We start from the raw sequence: 15,990 nt of genomic DNA on the forward strand, positions 1-15,990 counted from the left end.
AGGAAAGAAAAAAAGAGAGAGAGAAAAATAGGATAAAAGAGAGTGTAGAATAAGATGGTAGAAATAATTTCAAACATATTTGTAATATGTATATGTAATTTGCCTAAACTTGCCAATTCAAAGAAATTATTAGGCTGAATTTAAAAAGTCTAGCTGTATTTTGCTTATAACAGACAAATCAAAATTATTAGGAAACAGTAAGACTAAAAGTAAAAGACTGGGGGAAAAAAGTTGGTAGCTTCATTATTACCAAACAAAATAGACTTCAAGGCAAAAAGTATTATTAGAGAGAAGACATATGAACACAGTGTGTGGAACCAGACATTTGAAAAGCTGTCGTATCATGTGAAAGAGAGATTCTACATCAAAAACACACTCACATGATTTTGTATGGCTCAAAAGGACAGAACAAAAGGTAGAAATTATAGAGGCAGGTATTGATGCAATGTGTTGGAAAGAGCTTTCTGACAATTAGCTCTCTGCAATGAAAGTTCTGTTTCTGAAGGTATTTGGGCTGTGGCTGTGGATGCATGAGCAGAGCTAGACAGATTGTGTCCAAATTTGTGCATTAGAATCACCTGGAGAGCTTTTTAAAAACATATTTCATGGCTTCTTTCCAGACTTAATGAGAAGATTCTACACCCTAGGGATCTGCCTTTGAAATGCACCACAGGTGATTTTGATGTAGCTAGCTCAGAACTGATCCATGGAATAGCATTTGGGAACGCTGGCCAGATGACTCCTAAAGATTCCAGTAGCTGTGATGTTTAGTAATTTAATAATGCCTTGCTGGACATTTACCTGTGAACTAGAGAGATTACTAGAAACTGGAGAGGTGACATCATGGTTTTCAGGGCACAGAATAATGGAGGCTAAGAATATCTGCAGTTTGTTGTAACTGGGTGAACAGCCCGTGTGCTTTCTCCACCGTTCACAAGCTTTTCAGAGATGTTGGTAAAGATGATGGAAATTAACATTCTACTCAGAACAAATGGCCTAAGAGGTCCAACATGACTTACTGTTTACATCTCTGACACCCTCATATTTCATATTGGAGAGACTCTGTTACATGTCTAGTGGCCCAGAGCACTGTGTCTCAAACTTTTCCTGAGCACACGGATCACCTGAGAATCTTGGTAAAATGCAGATTCTGCTTTGGTTGAACTGGGGAGGGATAGGCATCTCTAACAAAGCTTTCATTTCTTTTTTTTTTTTTAATTTCATTCCCTTTTATTCTAACAAAGCTTTCTATCTTCTCAATTTATCACTCAGTATTCAGGAACCTTCTTTTTCTTTAGACAAGATAAAGAGAGAAGTTCTCTGGTCTTCCAATGACCCTTTACCTCCTTATTCTAAATGATCATTTTGTCTTCCTTTTGCTGTGAACTGATAAGTAGAAGAGGCTGGAAACAGTGCTATGGGGATTGGGTTTTGCAAGAGATACGGGAGTCAGAACAAAATTTCAGAGCTGAGAATGGTGACATCTTAAGAGCTTAGACTTCTATTCCTACCCAGAGCAGGATAGAAGCCCTTCCTGGCCTGTCAAAAGACCGGCATTCTCCCCTCAGAATGAACTTCTTTGTTTCGTTTTGAAAGTTTCTGTTCTTTCATAAGTCACTTAATCTTCCTGAGGCTGTTTTTTCCCTGAGAAATGCTAATTAGATTTTCATGTGCTTTATAATTTATTATTATTTTTCATTAAGGTAAAATTCATATAACAAAATTTACCACTTTAAAGTGTACAATTCAGTGGCATTTAGTACACTTACAATGTTGGGCAAGAGCCACCTCTATCTAGTTCCAAAACATTTTTATCACCCCAAAAGAAAACCCTGTACTAAGCAGTCACTCCCTCTTCCTGCTTCTTCCTAGCCCCTGGCAACCACCAATCTGCTTTCTGCCTCTATGGATTGACCTACTTTGAGTATTTCATATAAATGGGATCATATAATATGTGATCTTGTGTGTCTTGCTTCTTTCACTTAGCATAATGTTTTCTGGGTTCAGCCACACTGTAGCATGTTTCAATACTTTGTTCCTCTTTTTTTTGAGACGGAGTCTCACTTTGTTGCCCAGGCTGGAGTGCAGTGACACAATCTCGGCTCACTGCAACCTCCACCTTTCAGGTTCAAGCAACTCTCCTGCCTCAGCCTCCAAGTAGCTGGGATTGCAGGTGCACGCCACCACCTCACCCAGCTAATTTTTATATTTTTTAGCAGAGACAGGGTTTCACCATGTTGGCCAAGCTAGTCTTGAACTCCTAACCGCAAATCATCTGCCAGTCTCAGCCTCCCAAAATGCTGAAATTACAGGCATGAGCCACTGCGCCTGGCCCATTCCTCTTTATGGTTGACAAATATTCTATTGTCTGGATATACCACATTTTGTTTATCCATTCGTCTGTTGCTAGAGATTTTGGTGTTTTCACCTTTTGGCTATTGTGAATAGTGCTGATAGAAACATTCATGTACAAGTATTAGTTTGAGTAACTATCTTCATAATTTATTATTTTTAAATGTACCACCTCATTTGTTTTTCAAGTTAGGTTGAGAACAAGAAGTATTTTACTGACAAAAAACAAGCTCAGAGTGATTTGCTCAAGATTTCAAAGGTAGTAAGCAACCAAGAAAGTCAAAACTCCTGACAGAAACTCCAGTGCCCTTTCAACTTATACCGCAGCTATCTCAGCTGGCTTGAGAGTCAAAAAGGAGAATGCCTGCAAAAATGATTAGCAGGCTGTAAAGCACTGTGCATATAAGGTGGTGTTGGTAGTTAGTCTTTGATATGCCAACTGACGCTACGGGAGCAGTTTCCCTAGCGGGAGGTCAGCATGTGCTGTCTCTATTATGGCCAGAAGAGAGATTTTAGAATTGCAAAAGGTATAACAGAGTGGTTGGACACCAGCAAAGGAGTTTGACAAGGCTGTCACATCTGTTCAATATTTCTACTGAAATAATCATGGGTATTGCTGTTGATGGTTACCATAGTGGTATTAAGGTTGGCAGAAGGAGATGATGTAATCTCGAGTATGCTGATGACATCCTGGCTGCTGAGTCTGTGGTTTCTGCACCAGAAGAGCTGGTGCCTTGGACTGGGGATGATTTAGACGCTGATACTGGCAGCTGAGAAGCAGAATATTTTAGCAGCAGCACAAACTGGAAGTGAATAAGAAAAGCAAGTGAAGGGTTACGCTGCCATAGTTTATGATAGGTAGTGAGAGCCACAACCCTCTCGCCTGTAAAAGAGGAGAGCAAATGGCCTAGTAAGCATTCATGAGGGGTGATCCAGAGCATAAAACGTCTCTGTGGCCTCACCCTATCTCACCATAGACCTTTTCTTGGTTCTAATTTAGACCCAGTGTCTGATTAGTATGAAATAGCTGTTAGCTGAGCCTCAATTTGCAGACTTTTACCAAAGGAAGAGATGAAGAGCAACGTGGAAGTGTGGCTACTGTCAAGCTGAGTTAAACCCAGAGTGATGACGACAATATCTTGGAGAAGGAGAAGAATGACAACAGGCTGAAAGAAAGCATCATCTGTTTCCAGAATCCTGGAACACTTCCTGGTGAAATAACTCATTCTGTGTGTCTTCATTTTCTGACAAGTAAATCTTGAAGAACAGCACTGGCATTCATCAGGGCAAACACTAGAAGTATGCGGGTCTCCAGAAGGATCTGTGACAGGGCTTGTGAAAACTGTGTTTTTGAAGAATTCATCGTCATGTGAAAGTTCTTAGAATCTTCTTTGAAATAAAAATAGATCTTTATACCAAAATGTTCTTATGATTTTGAAAATAACACCCACTCATTGCTGAAACATACTGAAATATGTGAAAGATAAGAGGAACAAATCATGCTTATTTTCACAATTAAGAAATAATTAATGTTATGCCTTATTTTTTTCCAATATTTTATCTGTCTACATTTATTTTCTATGTATTTGGGACCCTACTTTATGTTCAATTGGTTTTCTGCTTTTAAAAATTTCATGTTTGTACATGGTATATTTCTGGCTGCTTCTCTGGATCCAAGGGTCATTCTGGGCTTTGGATTTCCTGTAGAATGGCTGTAATATTCCAGTTAGAGCCGAGGAAACTCGAAACCTGGACTTGTCCATTCTATTAAGATAGGACATGAGGCCCGGCACAGTGGCTCACGCCTGTAATTCCAGCACTTTGGGAGGCCGAGGTGGGTGGATCACTTGAGATCGGGAGTTCAAGACCAGCCTGGCCCCGTCTCTACTAAAAATACACAAATCAGCTAGGCATAGTGGTGGTCACTTGTAATCCCAGCTACTCAGGAGGCTGAGATAGGGGAATCGCTGGAACCTGAGAGGTGGACTTTGCAGTGAGCCGAGATCTCCACACTGCACTCCAGCCTGGGCAGCAGAGCGAGATTCCATCTCAAAAACAAAACAAAACAAAAAAGATAGGACATGACAGATTCAAGAAAACCACTCTCTCTGGTATAGTTCAAAGTTGTTGATTTTCCTTGAATACGTAATATGGTGGTGAGCCTGTGGGAAATTTCTTCGGAAACTTCCATCAGAAAGGCAGATTCTGCTTTGCAAATGTACCCTCGAGATTACCATGGGAAGATTAAAATGTGGGTATCCTCATAGTGTGGTGGAAACCTAATGTCCAGGGTGGAGAGGGATAGAGAAATAGGACAAAAAACCAGACTGCAGTTAGGCCTAGAAATTGCTCTGGAATGCCTTTCCATTTCTTTCTGCTTATCCAGCCCCTATTCAGGCTTCCAGGTTCAATTTGAGTCCCATCTCCTATAAAGCCTTTTCCAGTTAATCTCCCTTTTTCTCACCTCAGATATTATTATTATTTTCTTTTTCAGTTCAAGTGTATTAATCCTGCCACGATGATACCTGATCACATTTTCTGGAGTCCATACATTGAAACGTTAAAATTAAATTAATCAACATTTAATTAACAAATCAAAATTAACAAATATTTATTGAGTACCTACTGTGTATAAAGAACTGTTTTAAACACAAGTGAGGTAGAGCAGAGTAGGAGGAGGCGTAAAGATAGAGTAGGAGGAGGTGTAACAGCAGGCTCCTAACTTCAAGTATCTTACAGATTGAGCCATTTGTAGTTAATTCAGTCCCATTCTGGGAGAAAAATATATGTGGTGTATGAGTGGTGGTGGTGGTGGTGGTGTGTGTATAAGTGGTGTGTTCGTGTATGTGTGTGTGTGGTGGTGGTAGTGGTGGTGTGTGTATGTGTGGTGTGTTTGTGTGTGTGATGGTGGTGGTGTGTGTATGTGTGGTGTGTTTGTGTGTGTGTGTGGTGGTGGTGGTGTGTGTATGTATGGTGTGTTTGTGTGTGTGCGTGTATGTGTGTGTGTGGTGGTAGTGGTGGGGTGTGTGTGTGTGTAATTGTGGTTGTGGGGGGTGTGTGTGTATTTACAGTTGGCGGTGGTGGTGTGTCTCACCTCAGATATTATTTATGATGAAGCCCTCAGAGTTTGGCTCTCTGACCATGGACTGGCTTGAAGTGCTTCAGAAACCTACCCATTTGCCATGCACAGTTAATAAGCTCTGTGGCTAATTAGAGAGGGCCACAAATTCCTCCTCCGTTGAAAATTGGGGTCCGTGTTCCCTCCCCATGAATTTGGGCAGGCTCCATGATTCCATGAACAATGATCTATGGAGGAAGTCATGTTGTGCCAGTTTCTGAGCCCAGGTTTTAAGAGATTGGCAGCCTCCACTTCCTGTCTCTTGAACCCCTCAATGGGGGGAAAGCCAGCCACCATGTACCACTTTGCATGGAAATGGACCAGTCTCCAGCTGTTCCACTCATCCCAGCTCAGATGCCAGTCACGTGAATGGAGGCACCATATTGGACATTTCAGTTCCAGGACATGCCATGTTGAGAAGAACCAGGGGCCCGGACATATGGATCTAGTTGAGCTGACCCATTCATCTCCAGATGTTTCAGCTGGGGAGCTGACGTCACGGGACAGAAGAAATCACTCAGGTGAGTACTGACCTAATTCTTAATCCATCAAATCATGAGATAGAACAATGACATTGTTTTTATATAGCACAAGCTTTTGTGGTAGTTTATAATAAAGCAACAGATAACAAGAACAAGTTGGGGCAAGAGGTGGACCTTTTATCAGAGCTTCTCAAATTTTGCTGTGCATTCAGATCACCTAAGGGTCTTGTTAAAATACGGGATTTGATTTAGTAGGTCTGGGGAGAGGCTTGAGATCCTATCCTGTATTTAGACAGAGTTTCGCTCTGTTGCTCAGGCTGGAGTGCAGTGGCGTGATCTCGGCTCACTGCAACCTCCGCCTCCCAGGTTCAAGCGATTCTCCTGCCTCAGCCTCCTGAGGAGCTGGGACTACAGGCGCGTGCCACCACACCTGGCTAATTTTTTGTATTTGTAGTAGAGACAGGGTTTCACCATGTTAGCCAGGATGGTCTTGATCTCCTGACCTCGTGATCAGCCCGCCTCAGCCTCCCAAAGTGCTAGGATTACAGGTGTGAGCCACTGCGCCCAGCCAAGATCCTGTATTTCTAACAAGCTCCCAGGTGATAATGATGCTGCTTCTCCATGGATCATACTGTGAATGGAGAAGTACACTGAGGAGTGAGGCGTACCAGTTAGGACACACTGGAGGTACATTTATACAACTTTTCAAAGGGCTTTCACGTCTGGATCAATTACTTGAATAGCTTAATTAACTGAAAATCAGAAGCCATAAGACACTTGAATAAAGCAGGATTTCTCTAAGTGTGCTCTCTGGATCTAATTGATTCACATTGCCTGAATTTGTTAAAAATGTACTACATCCCAGTCCTATCAGATCAGAATGGAAGGGGTTAGGAATCACCACATTGAACGAGGTCCCTACGTAATTCTCAAGTATTTTAAAGTTTAAGAACAGCTGGTAAAGAAGAAAGAGCATTGAATTAAAAGAACTGAGTTCTAGTCTTTGTGTTCGCCCCTAACTAAAGACAAACAAATCACTTCACCTTTCTGAGTCTCAGTTTCCTCATCTATCACATAGGAGGGAGATTGCTGGGCTATATGCCTTCTGTCTCTGATGTAGGGTGTATCCTACAATTCCTACACCAGGCCAACTTGACCTCTCTTCCTCTTGTCCTCTCTGTACATTGAAGCCTGGGGAGCACCATGCACTCTGCCTTAAGGCTGTCCACAGTATCATTGTGTTTCCTATTGTCTTCATTGGCTCACAAAGAAGTGGATACAATCAGAGACACATAATACAAAAAGTGCCATTTCATTTTTTAAAACAAATATTAGTGTCAAGGCCAATGTGTCCTCAGAATAACATATACCTGTATTTGATATTGTAATTAAACTAAATCATTTTTGAAATTATATGTTTTTAATGGTAATTGTGCAGCCTTTAAGATTTCCTCTTACCTTGAGCACCATTGGGTAAATGTGTTCATGATTGAATTAGCAGACCTCTGATTTCAAAAGGACTTTTTAGTGATCTTTTATGGTAGATTAAAAAGCAATTTACTAATTTACAGTTCATAGGAATTCTGTGCCCTCCTTGAGTTTTGTAAATCAATTCTGTGCTAATAAATGCCACTATTGCTCCAAATGTTTCATATTGGGATAGCTGGTGTCATATACAACTCTAAACTCACAATTACATAATCAATAAAACTGTATTTTGTGCACTCCTTTTGCCCAGCATAAGCCCCTCTTAGGAATTCCTAAATTTGTAGCTGTCAACTTCTAGTTTTTGGGTAGGAAAACTTAACCAACAGGGCTGGAAAGTACCACTTTAATTATTTAATTATTTGCTCACCTTTTTTTCTAATCTGTCCTCTTTACTGTAGTGAGTAATCACAGTTGAAATACAATTGGAAAAAAAGTGACTTACCCAGGGCCCTTCCTCCTGGACACAGTTCTCTTAGCAACTGGGAAGACTAGTTTCATATTGGACACTCTTGTTTCAAAGAATGTATAATAATAATAATCATAGTAATAGTAGTGATGGTTAATTCAAGTGGAGTCTACTATGTACCAGCTAATTATCCACTTACTTCATCCTCCCAACTCTGTGAAATTCATACCTTTGCTCACACTTGCATTTTGAGAGGTTGAAGAAACTGAGGCATAGATTAAATAACTTTCCCAGGGTCCCAGAAGTAGTAAATGGTGGACCTGAGATTTGAACTCAACGACCCTGGCTCCAAAGCTTGTGCTCATACTAATACACCATACTGCCTTTATCTTTCATGTCAGATGGGCTCTTTCCACACAAATCTGCTCAGTTTCAACTGGATGACTGGTTTTCCTAAAGGAGATATCTATTATTTCTACTTGGGGCAGGTGTAAGAAATCGGCAGAGAAAGCTTTTAAAACTCAGTGCACATGGAGAGAATATCTGACAACTTGTTTTATTCTTTTTCTTTTTTCCTTTCAAATTCAACTATAACTATAAACTGTAACTCAGCCTTTGACAAGTCAACTCAGATCTGTTGAAAATGGAACTGAAAGGTTCAAGATGGAGAGCTGAGCATTTTTCCTTGGTTGGTTCCTGGGAATGAGTCTGGCTGGTTTGGAGATGGGGAAAAGCACTTTGCCCTCTGACAGTCCTTCTGCAGGAGGAAGGTGGCCAATGAAAGCTGGCACTGAGTTTGCCTTTTTTGTGGTAGCAAAGCTGGGGTGGGGGCTGAAGACAAGGTTTTCTCCTGGCTTTCTTAGGGTTTTACTAAGATGGAGGGAGTTTGGATCACAATAGGAAAGTAGAAGAGGGGTCTGGAAAATAGGCATTTGGCCTGTGGTAGTTTAAAGAATAGGTATTGGAAGGGTGGAGGAGTGAAGCCACACAGCCCAAGTGTGAACACCAGGGCCCCATGGTGAACCCAGACATTACCCAAAGCTATTCATCCAGAGCCTTTCACAAAAGTTATAATTCTGTTAAATTGGAAAAAGAGCTCAATGTGCTTACTTCAATGTTAATACTTCCCTGTTCTAGGTCTTGTTGGACCTAAAGGATTTGTTGAAAACTAAATTGTTTATTCCAAAAGCAGTTACTTTATACGTGCTGAGACAGAATTGTTTGGAGAAATAGCTAGAAATTAGAGTTCAGATTTCACAGCCTGTTGTCATCCATTATTTATCTAGTCAATTTTCTTTCCCAAATTTTGCATTCCTTTTTTACCCTTCTCCTAGTCAGCTCCTGCTTTTTCTATGGATGTTGAGCAGCCGCCTGGTGCGGGGAGGCTGGCAGGCTATTGTGTATAGAGGCAGAGACCTCAGGTAAGGGAGGAAGCCAACAGGCAGGAAGCCCTACTGTTCAATATGTCAGGAACAGCATGAGGGCCCCACCTGCAGTACCTCTTCTGGAGGGTCAGCACGCCACATAGACCCCCAGTACCTCCCTTACTTAAACTCATCTTTAGGTTCCGACCATTCCAGTGTGGCACACCCTGTGGGGGATGGGTTGGAATTTAAGGTTCAAGAGTTGGAATCCGGCCTTTCCGGAGTTACCCATAGATGTAGATGTTGGTGATAACTTATCACCAGAAGCAGGAATGAGGGCATAAAGGGAGATGTGTGCCTTAATATTGATACAAATAGCACTCTTTCCAATGTTCAAGTTGCTAAAAAGAGTCTAGACTGAGATTTGACTCCTTCGTTAGTTTGGAAATTATCACTATATTTCTTCTCCCATCATGCTTATCTCATTGCCAGAGAGATAGAATGGAAATGACTCCTCTTCTTCATGTGTCTGACTTCCCACCCTCCCCCACGGCTTTCTTTGAACAGTCTCCTTCTACCCAAACTGCATTGCCGTTCCCTCTGCCCCTGCCCTTCTCTCTCATCTTCTCCCCCTTCCTCCTTTGCCAGCCTGGCCCTACCCTGCCTCCCCGGCTCTCCCCAAGCACTCCTCTCCTTGTCCTTCCTTTTATTCTCTATTTTCACAAATTAACATATTATAAGCATTAACTGGCAGCCACCCTGAAAACAGATGAGGCAGCGAGGGAAAAGGAAACATTCCTGCCAGGTTTTACTAATTCATGCTGCCAGCCCTGAGTTCTGTGGCATTTGCCACAGCTGTGAAATTGCAATAAACAAGGGGCCGTGCTTATATTTCTAACCTTTCCTCTGTTGGTGCTGAAGACATGAATTGAATGTTGAACAGTCTTACCACGCTATCGCTTGCTAAATATATTACATACCCTTTCGAAAGAGAATTGAGAAACGCTCAGACTTGGGGGTGTGTGGAGGATAGGGAGGGAAGTCGCTAGTAATATAGCAGGAAAATAACAATTTCTTTTATTGAAAGGAATTTGTCATCCTAGTAACCCAGTAATGAGCCAGTCTCAAAATGAGGTATTCATAATTTTCTAAGAATTAACCTGATATATATACACACATGCATATACATACATGCACAAATATATACACACATACACACATATATATCCTCCCAACAGCAAAAGAAAGTTTGTGTCTTTTTTTTTTTTTAAAAAAGAAATCCTTTATTCTTTTTCTTTTTAACTTTTATTTTAGGTTTAGGGGTATATGTGCAGGATTGTCACATAGGTAAACTGCATATTGCGGGATTTAGTGTACAAATTATTTAGTCACCCAGGTAATAAGCATAGTACACAATAGTAATTTTTTTTATCCTCTCCCTCCTCTCTACCTCCACCCTCAAGTAGGCCCTGGTGTCTGTTGTTCCCCTCTTTGTGTCCATGTGTTCTTGTTGTTTACCTTCATTCTTTTAAGACAGGTAAGTTGAGAATGCTGAGAAAGAAGGGTTGTCAAATGAAGATTAAAACACAGCCTATGCCATCATTACCTTCTGTCCTAGAAGCAATAGGTTCTCTGTCTCCACTCAGAGGTCGATGGCATTCATGAAGCAGATACTGTCTTCACAATGTGAGGGCACTTAGTACTTAAAGGGAAAGACTTTGTCTGTATTCAAATATTCCATAGCGTCTAGCCCAGTGACACAATAATGCAATGTGTATTGGGCTCTTGCTTTCTGCCAACCAAGTGCAATGCTAATGTTTATACACAACATCTTACTCCATTCTCAGGCAAGCCCTATGAAGAAGTAAAGGATCAGCCATCTTACAGATGGAAAAACAGAAGCATAGAGAAATTAAGTGGAATCCCAAAGTCACAGAGGGATAGATGGTCATACATACAGGTGTACAATACATGTCTTTAGCCTTCCTTCTCTCCTTCCCTCCTTTCCTCCCTCCCTCCCCCCCTTTCTTTCTTTCTTCTTTCTTTCTTTTTCTTCTTTCTTTCTCACTTGCTTTCTTTCCCTTCCCTTCCCTTCTCTTCCCTTCCCTTCCCTTCTCTTCCCTTCTCTTCTCTTCCCTTCCCTTCCTTCTTTCTTTCTTTCCCCAGTTGTTATAAGAGTATTCTATGCCCAGAGCTGAAGTGAGCCATCCAGGGCTGGCAAGGTGGCTGTGCTCTTTGGGGACTGGTAGACAAGTGGGCTCTGCTGCCTTTTAACATGTGGCTCCCATCTCCAGGTCCAAAGCAGAGGCTCATATTTCCATTTTCCAGCCCTCAGGAAAGGGAGGATAGAGAGTCTAGGGCAAGTGTGTTTTTCTTTATGAATTTGACCAGAAGTTGAACCTGGTCATACCCATGTCTACTCATAGTTTGGATTTGCCCAAACTTGGTCATGTTGCCGTACCTAGCTTCAAGGGAGGCTGGGAAATACAGTCTCTAGTTGAGCAGCTATGAGCCCAGCTAAAACAGCAGTCAATATTGTGTTTGGGGGCTGTTGAGGGTGCTCCTTATTGCTAAAGGAAAGAGGGTGTAGGGTGTGGGAGAGGGCGGGCAGTGAACAGCAATTAACGGATGCTACCAGGGTGCTAAATTGAAAGTTTGCCTTTACAATGAAAAGTGACTTAGCTACTCAAATAGTGTAGCTAAGTCTTTACATTATAGGTTCTCTGTCTCCAATCATAGGTAATGGCATTCATAAAGCACATACTAAGATCTCACACTAAGTGTAGTGTAAGATCTTAGAAGAGGTCCGTAAGGTCTTAGTCCATTTTCAAGCTATATGTAAGCGTCTGTATAATATTATTCAAACAGATCAAGAACCACTACTTGGACCTGATTCTAGCACTTCTAGCTGTACGACTCTGGACAGATGACTGGTAATTAGTTTCTCTCGGTTTATTTTCTGTAATTTTTTCCTGATAATACCATCCCCAATTATTGATAAGAAATAGCCATGAAAGCATTCTGGAAGAGTACTTGCTCAAAATAACAGTTTTTTATTACTGTTCCATCAGTCAACTTTCAATATTCTTTGGTACATAGGAGGAGAAGAGAGGCAGAAGTGGGGTTAGGCAAGTGGCAAAAATGTGCACAGATTAAAGCAGCTGAAGTGAAATGAAGTAGCAGAAAAGTTGGGAATATTAAAAGAGCAAAGTAAGTTTATATCTTAAATAAACACTGTTGATCAGTTCAGTTGCAATTAACAAAATATTATATTTTATAAGGTATTGCATTTCTTAGTGTTCCATTGTGTTTATTTGAAAACCCCTTTATTTTGTCTTCATTCTTGAAGGGTATTTTTACTGGATATAAAATTCTGCAGTAACAGTGGTGTTTTTCTTTAACCACATTTATTTATTTATTTATTTATTTATTTATTTATTTATTTATTTATATATTTTTGAGACAGAGTCTCACTTCATTGCCCAGGCTGGAGTGCAGTGGTACAGTGTTGGCTCAGTGCAACCTCTGCCACCACATCCAGCTAATTTTTGGACTTTTTTTGTGGAGACGAGGTTTTGCCATGTTGCCCAGGCTGGTCTTGAACTCCTATGCTCAGGCAATCTGCCTGCCTTGGCCTCCCAAATTGCTGATACTACAGAGGTGAGCCACTGTGGCTTCACCACTTTAAAGATTTCTTTTGGTCTCTGTTGTTTCTTTTCTTTTTTCTTTTTTTGAGATGGAGTCTCACCCTGTTGCCCAGGCTAGAGTGCAGTGTATGCAGTCTCAGCTCACTGCAACCTCCATCTCCTGGGTTCGAGCAATTTTCCTGCCTCAGGCTCCTGAATAGCTGGAACTACAAGTGTTTGCCACAGTACCAAGCTAATTTTTATATTTTTGGTAGAGACAGGGTTTCACTATGTTGGCCAGGCTGGTCTTGAACTCCTGGCCTCAAGTAATCCACCTGCCTTGGCCTCCAAGAGTGCTAGGATTACAGGCATGAGACACCACACCTGACCGGTCTCTGTTGTTTCTGACAAGAAGGCAGCTTTAATTCTTACTGGGTTTTTTGTTTGTTTGTTTTTGATTTTTGTAGGTAATCTGTTGTTTTTCTCTAGCTGCTTTCAAGATTTCCCCTTTTCTTTGTTCTCAGCCGTTTGAGTATGATGTATGTACATAGATGTGATTTTCTTTGTATGTACTCTTCTTGTGGTTTGCTTAGCTTCTTGAATCTTTAGATTTGTTTCTTTAACCAGATTTTGGAAAATTTTGTCGTCATTTCTTCAAAGACTCCCCCCACCCATACTTCCGCTCTCTTTAATTCTTGAGACTCAAATTTTACATGTGTTACACTTTCTGATATCATTCCACAGATCTCTGAAGTTTTGTTCAAATTTTTCAGTTTTTTTCTCTCTGTTCTTCAGAATGAATGATTTCTTTTGATGAATCTTCAAGCTTACTGACACTTTCCTTTGTCACTTCTATTCTTTTTATATTAAGCCCACTCAAATTTTTGTTTTAGATATTTTGTTTTTCATTAAGTTTCCATTTTATTATTTTTATAGTTTTCATTTCTCTGCTGAGATTTCCTATTTTTTCATTCATTAAAACCATATTTTCTTTTATGCCCTTAAGCATAGTTAAAACGGCTGTTTTAAACTCCTTCTATGCTAATTTCAATATGTGGGTCACGACTGCAATTGATTTCACTTTCTCTTGAGTCTAGGTCACATTTTCTAACACGTTTATATATCTGGATCGTATCCGGAACATTGAATGATACATTGCTAATACTCTGGATTCTGTTTTGTCCTTCTGAAAGTTGTTGCTTTAAAAAAATAAAAGCAGTCAGCTGATTTCACTAAAAAGAAGGTGAAATCTCACTTAACACTTTTGTCTTACCCGGGCTGCTTGGAGTCTGTACTATATTTGAATAGTTCAGTGGTCAGCTAGAGATTTGGGCAGACTTCATATGCAGACTTTGAGATTGTCTCTTTCTCTTGCTTGCTCTCTTTTGGGGCATCCCACCTTCACTTTTAGGCTACTGTGGCTGCTCTGAACTATGTTTTCTTATTCTTCAAGCCAGTAAGACTTAAGACTTTCTATCCTAGTGTCAGCTAGCCTGCTTGGGATAGATTAGGGCCTACCCTGAGGTAAAAAGCCATAAAAGTGAAAATTTCAAACTAGTGCCATTCCCCTGTCCAAGTATTGACTCTCCTCTAGTATCTGCTTTTGGCTGATCTTCAGTACTTTCAGGTATTTATTTATGTTTTGTCCAGTATTTATATTGTTACCTTTGGGAGAGTTGGTCCAATAAGTGCTTGTCTTAGTCCATTTTATGTTGCTATAAAGGAAAATCTGAAACTGGGTAATTCATAAAGAAAAAAAGGTTGGTTTGGTTCACGATTCTTCAGACTGGAAGACTGGGCATCTGGTGAGGGCAGAAGGTGAAGCGGAGTTGGCATATGCGCAGAGACCACACGGTGGGAGAGGAATCAAGGGCAGGTGTGGGACTCTTTTAAACAACCAGCTTTTGTGGGAACTAAATGAGGAAGAACTCGCTCACTATCACCAGGAGGGCACCAAGCCATTCATGAGGGATCCACCCCCATGACCCAAACACCTTTCATTAGGCCCCACCTCCAGCATCAGGATCAAATTTCAACATGAGGTTTGTGGGGGTGGGGGGACAAATATTCAAACAATAGCAGGGCTTCTCTTCCATCATCAGAAACCAGAGTGTCTGCTACATGGTAGAGGCATGCCAGGATATAATTAACTGTGGTGAGTTAAAGATGCCTCAGGGTCTTCAAAACTCCTCCTATTGAGTCATGGTATCTATATTCCTTCTCTTGAATCTAAGTAGACTCTTTTTTGACCAGTAGAATACAGTAGAAGTAATACTGTGCCTCTTGGGCCCAACGTCTTAAAAGTCTTACACCTTCTTGTTTCTGTTTATGGGAACAAGTTCTTGGAGTCCTCAGTTGCCATGTAAGAAAATATGTCTACCTGGAGGCTTCCATGCTGTGAGCAAACCCAAACCAGTCATGTGGAGAGGCTATGGGCAGAAATAGATTCGGGCTTTTATCTTGAAGGAGGGAGGGAAGAAGAGAGAGACAGAGACACAGAGAGCTACAGCTTTTCAGCTCCAAGTTGTTCCAGCTGTGGTCCGAGGCATCATAAGGCAGAGATGAGCTACCCATACCGGTCCGGTTTGCATTATTGATCCACAGAATAATGGTGTATATACTACTACTAATAAAGTACTGTTTTGAGCCACTAAATTTTGGAGTGGTTTGTTACACAGTAATAGGTAACCAGAATATTAACAAAGTCATATCATTTTAAATAACAAATAGAGTTTTAAAAATGGAAATGACACAACTGCCAATATTATACCTGAGACATCAAGTGTTCACACTCAGTAAATCTACATGTTGTAACTACACTACCTTTCTCTCTCTTAGCTGCTTCTGGAATTATAGGCACAGAGTCTCTGGAGAAAATAATTAGACATTAGGGGTTACACTTTGTTAATCAACTTATTTTTGTGATGGCAAAATCAGTAGTGCCATTTTGATAGATGAAAAATCTGAGAAGTGGTTTAACTAAGGATAAGTGGCTGGAGTGGGGTCACTATGCTGGTGCTATGATTTCAATTGAATGTTCCCAAATTCACTGCTTAGTTCAGAGAACAAATTGATTGATTATTGATTGATTTCTGACAAGTTAGATCAATGAGCACAGATGAGTTCAAAAATAGCTACTATTATCCAATTGTGG

The sequence above is a fragment of the Pan troglodytes genome, chromosome 4 (assembly GCF_028858775.2).
Source record: "Pan troglodytes isolate AG18354 chromosome 4, NHGRI_mPanTro3-v2.0_pri, whole genome shotgun sequence".
NCBI lineage: Eukaryota > Metazoa > Chordata > Mammalia > Primates > Hominidae > Pan > Pan troglodytes.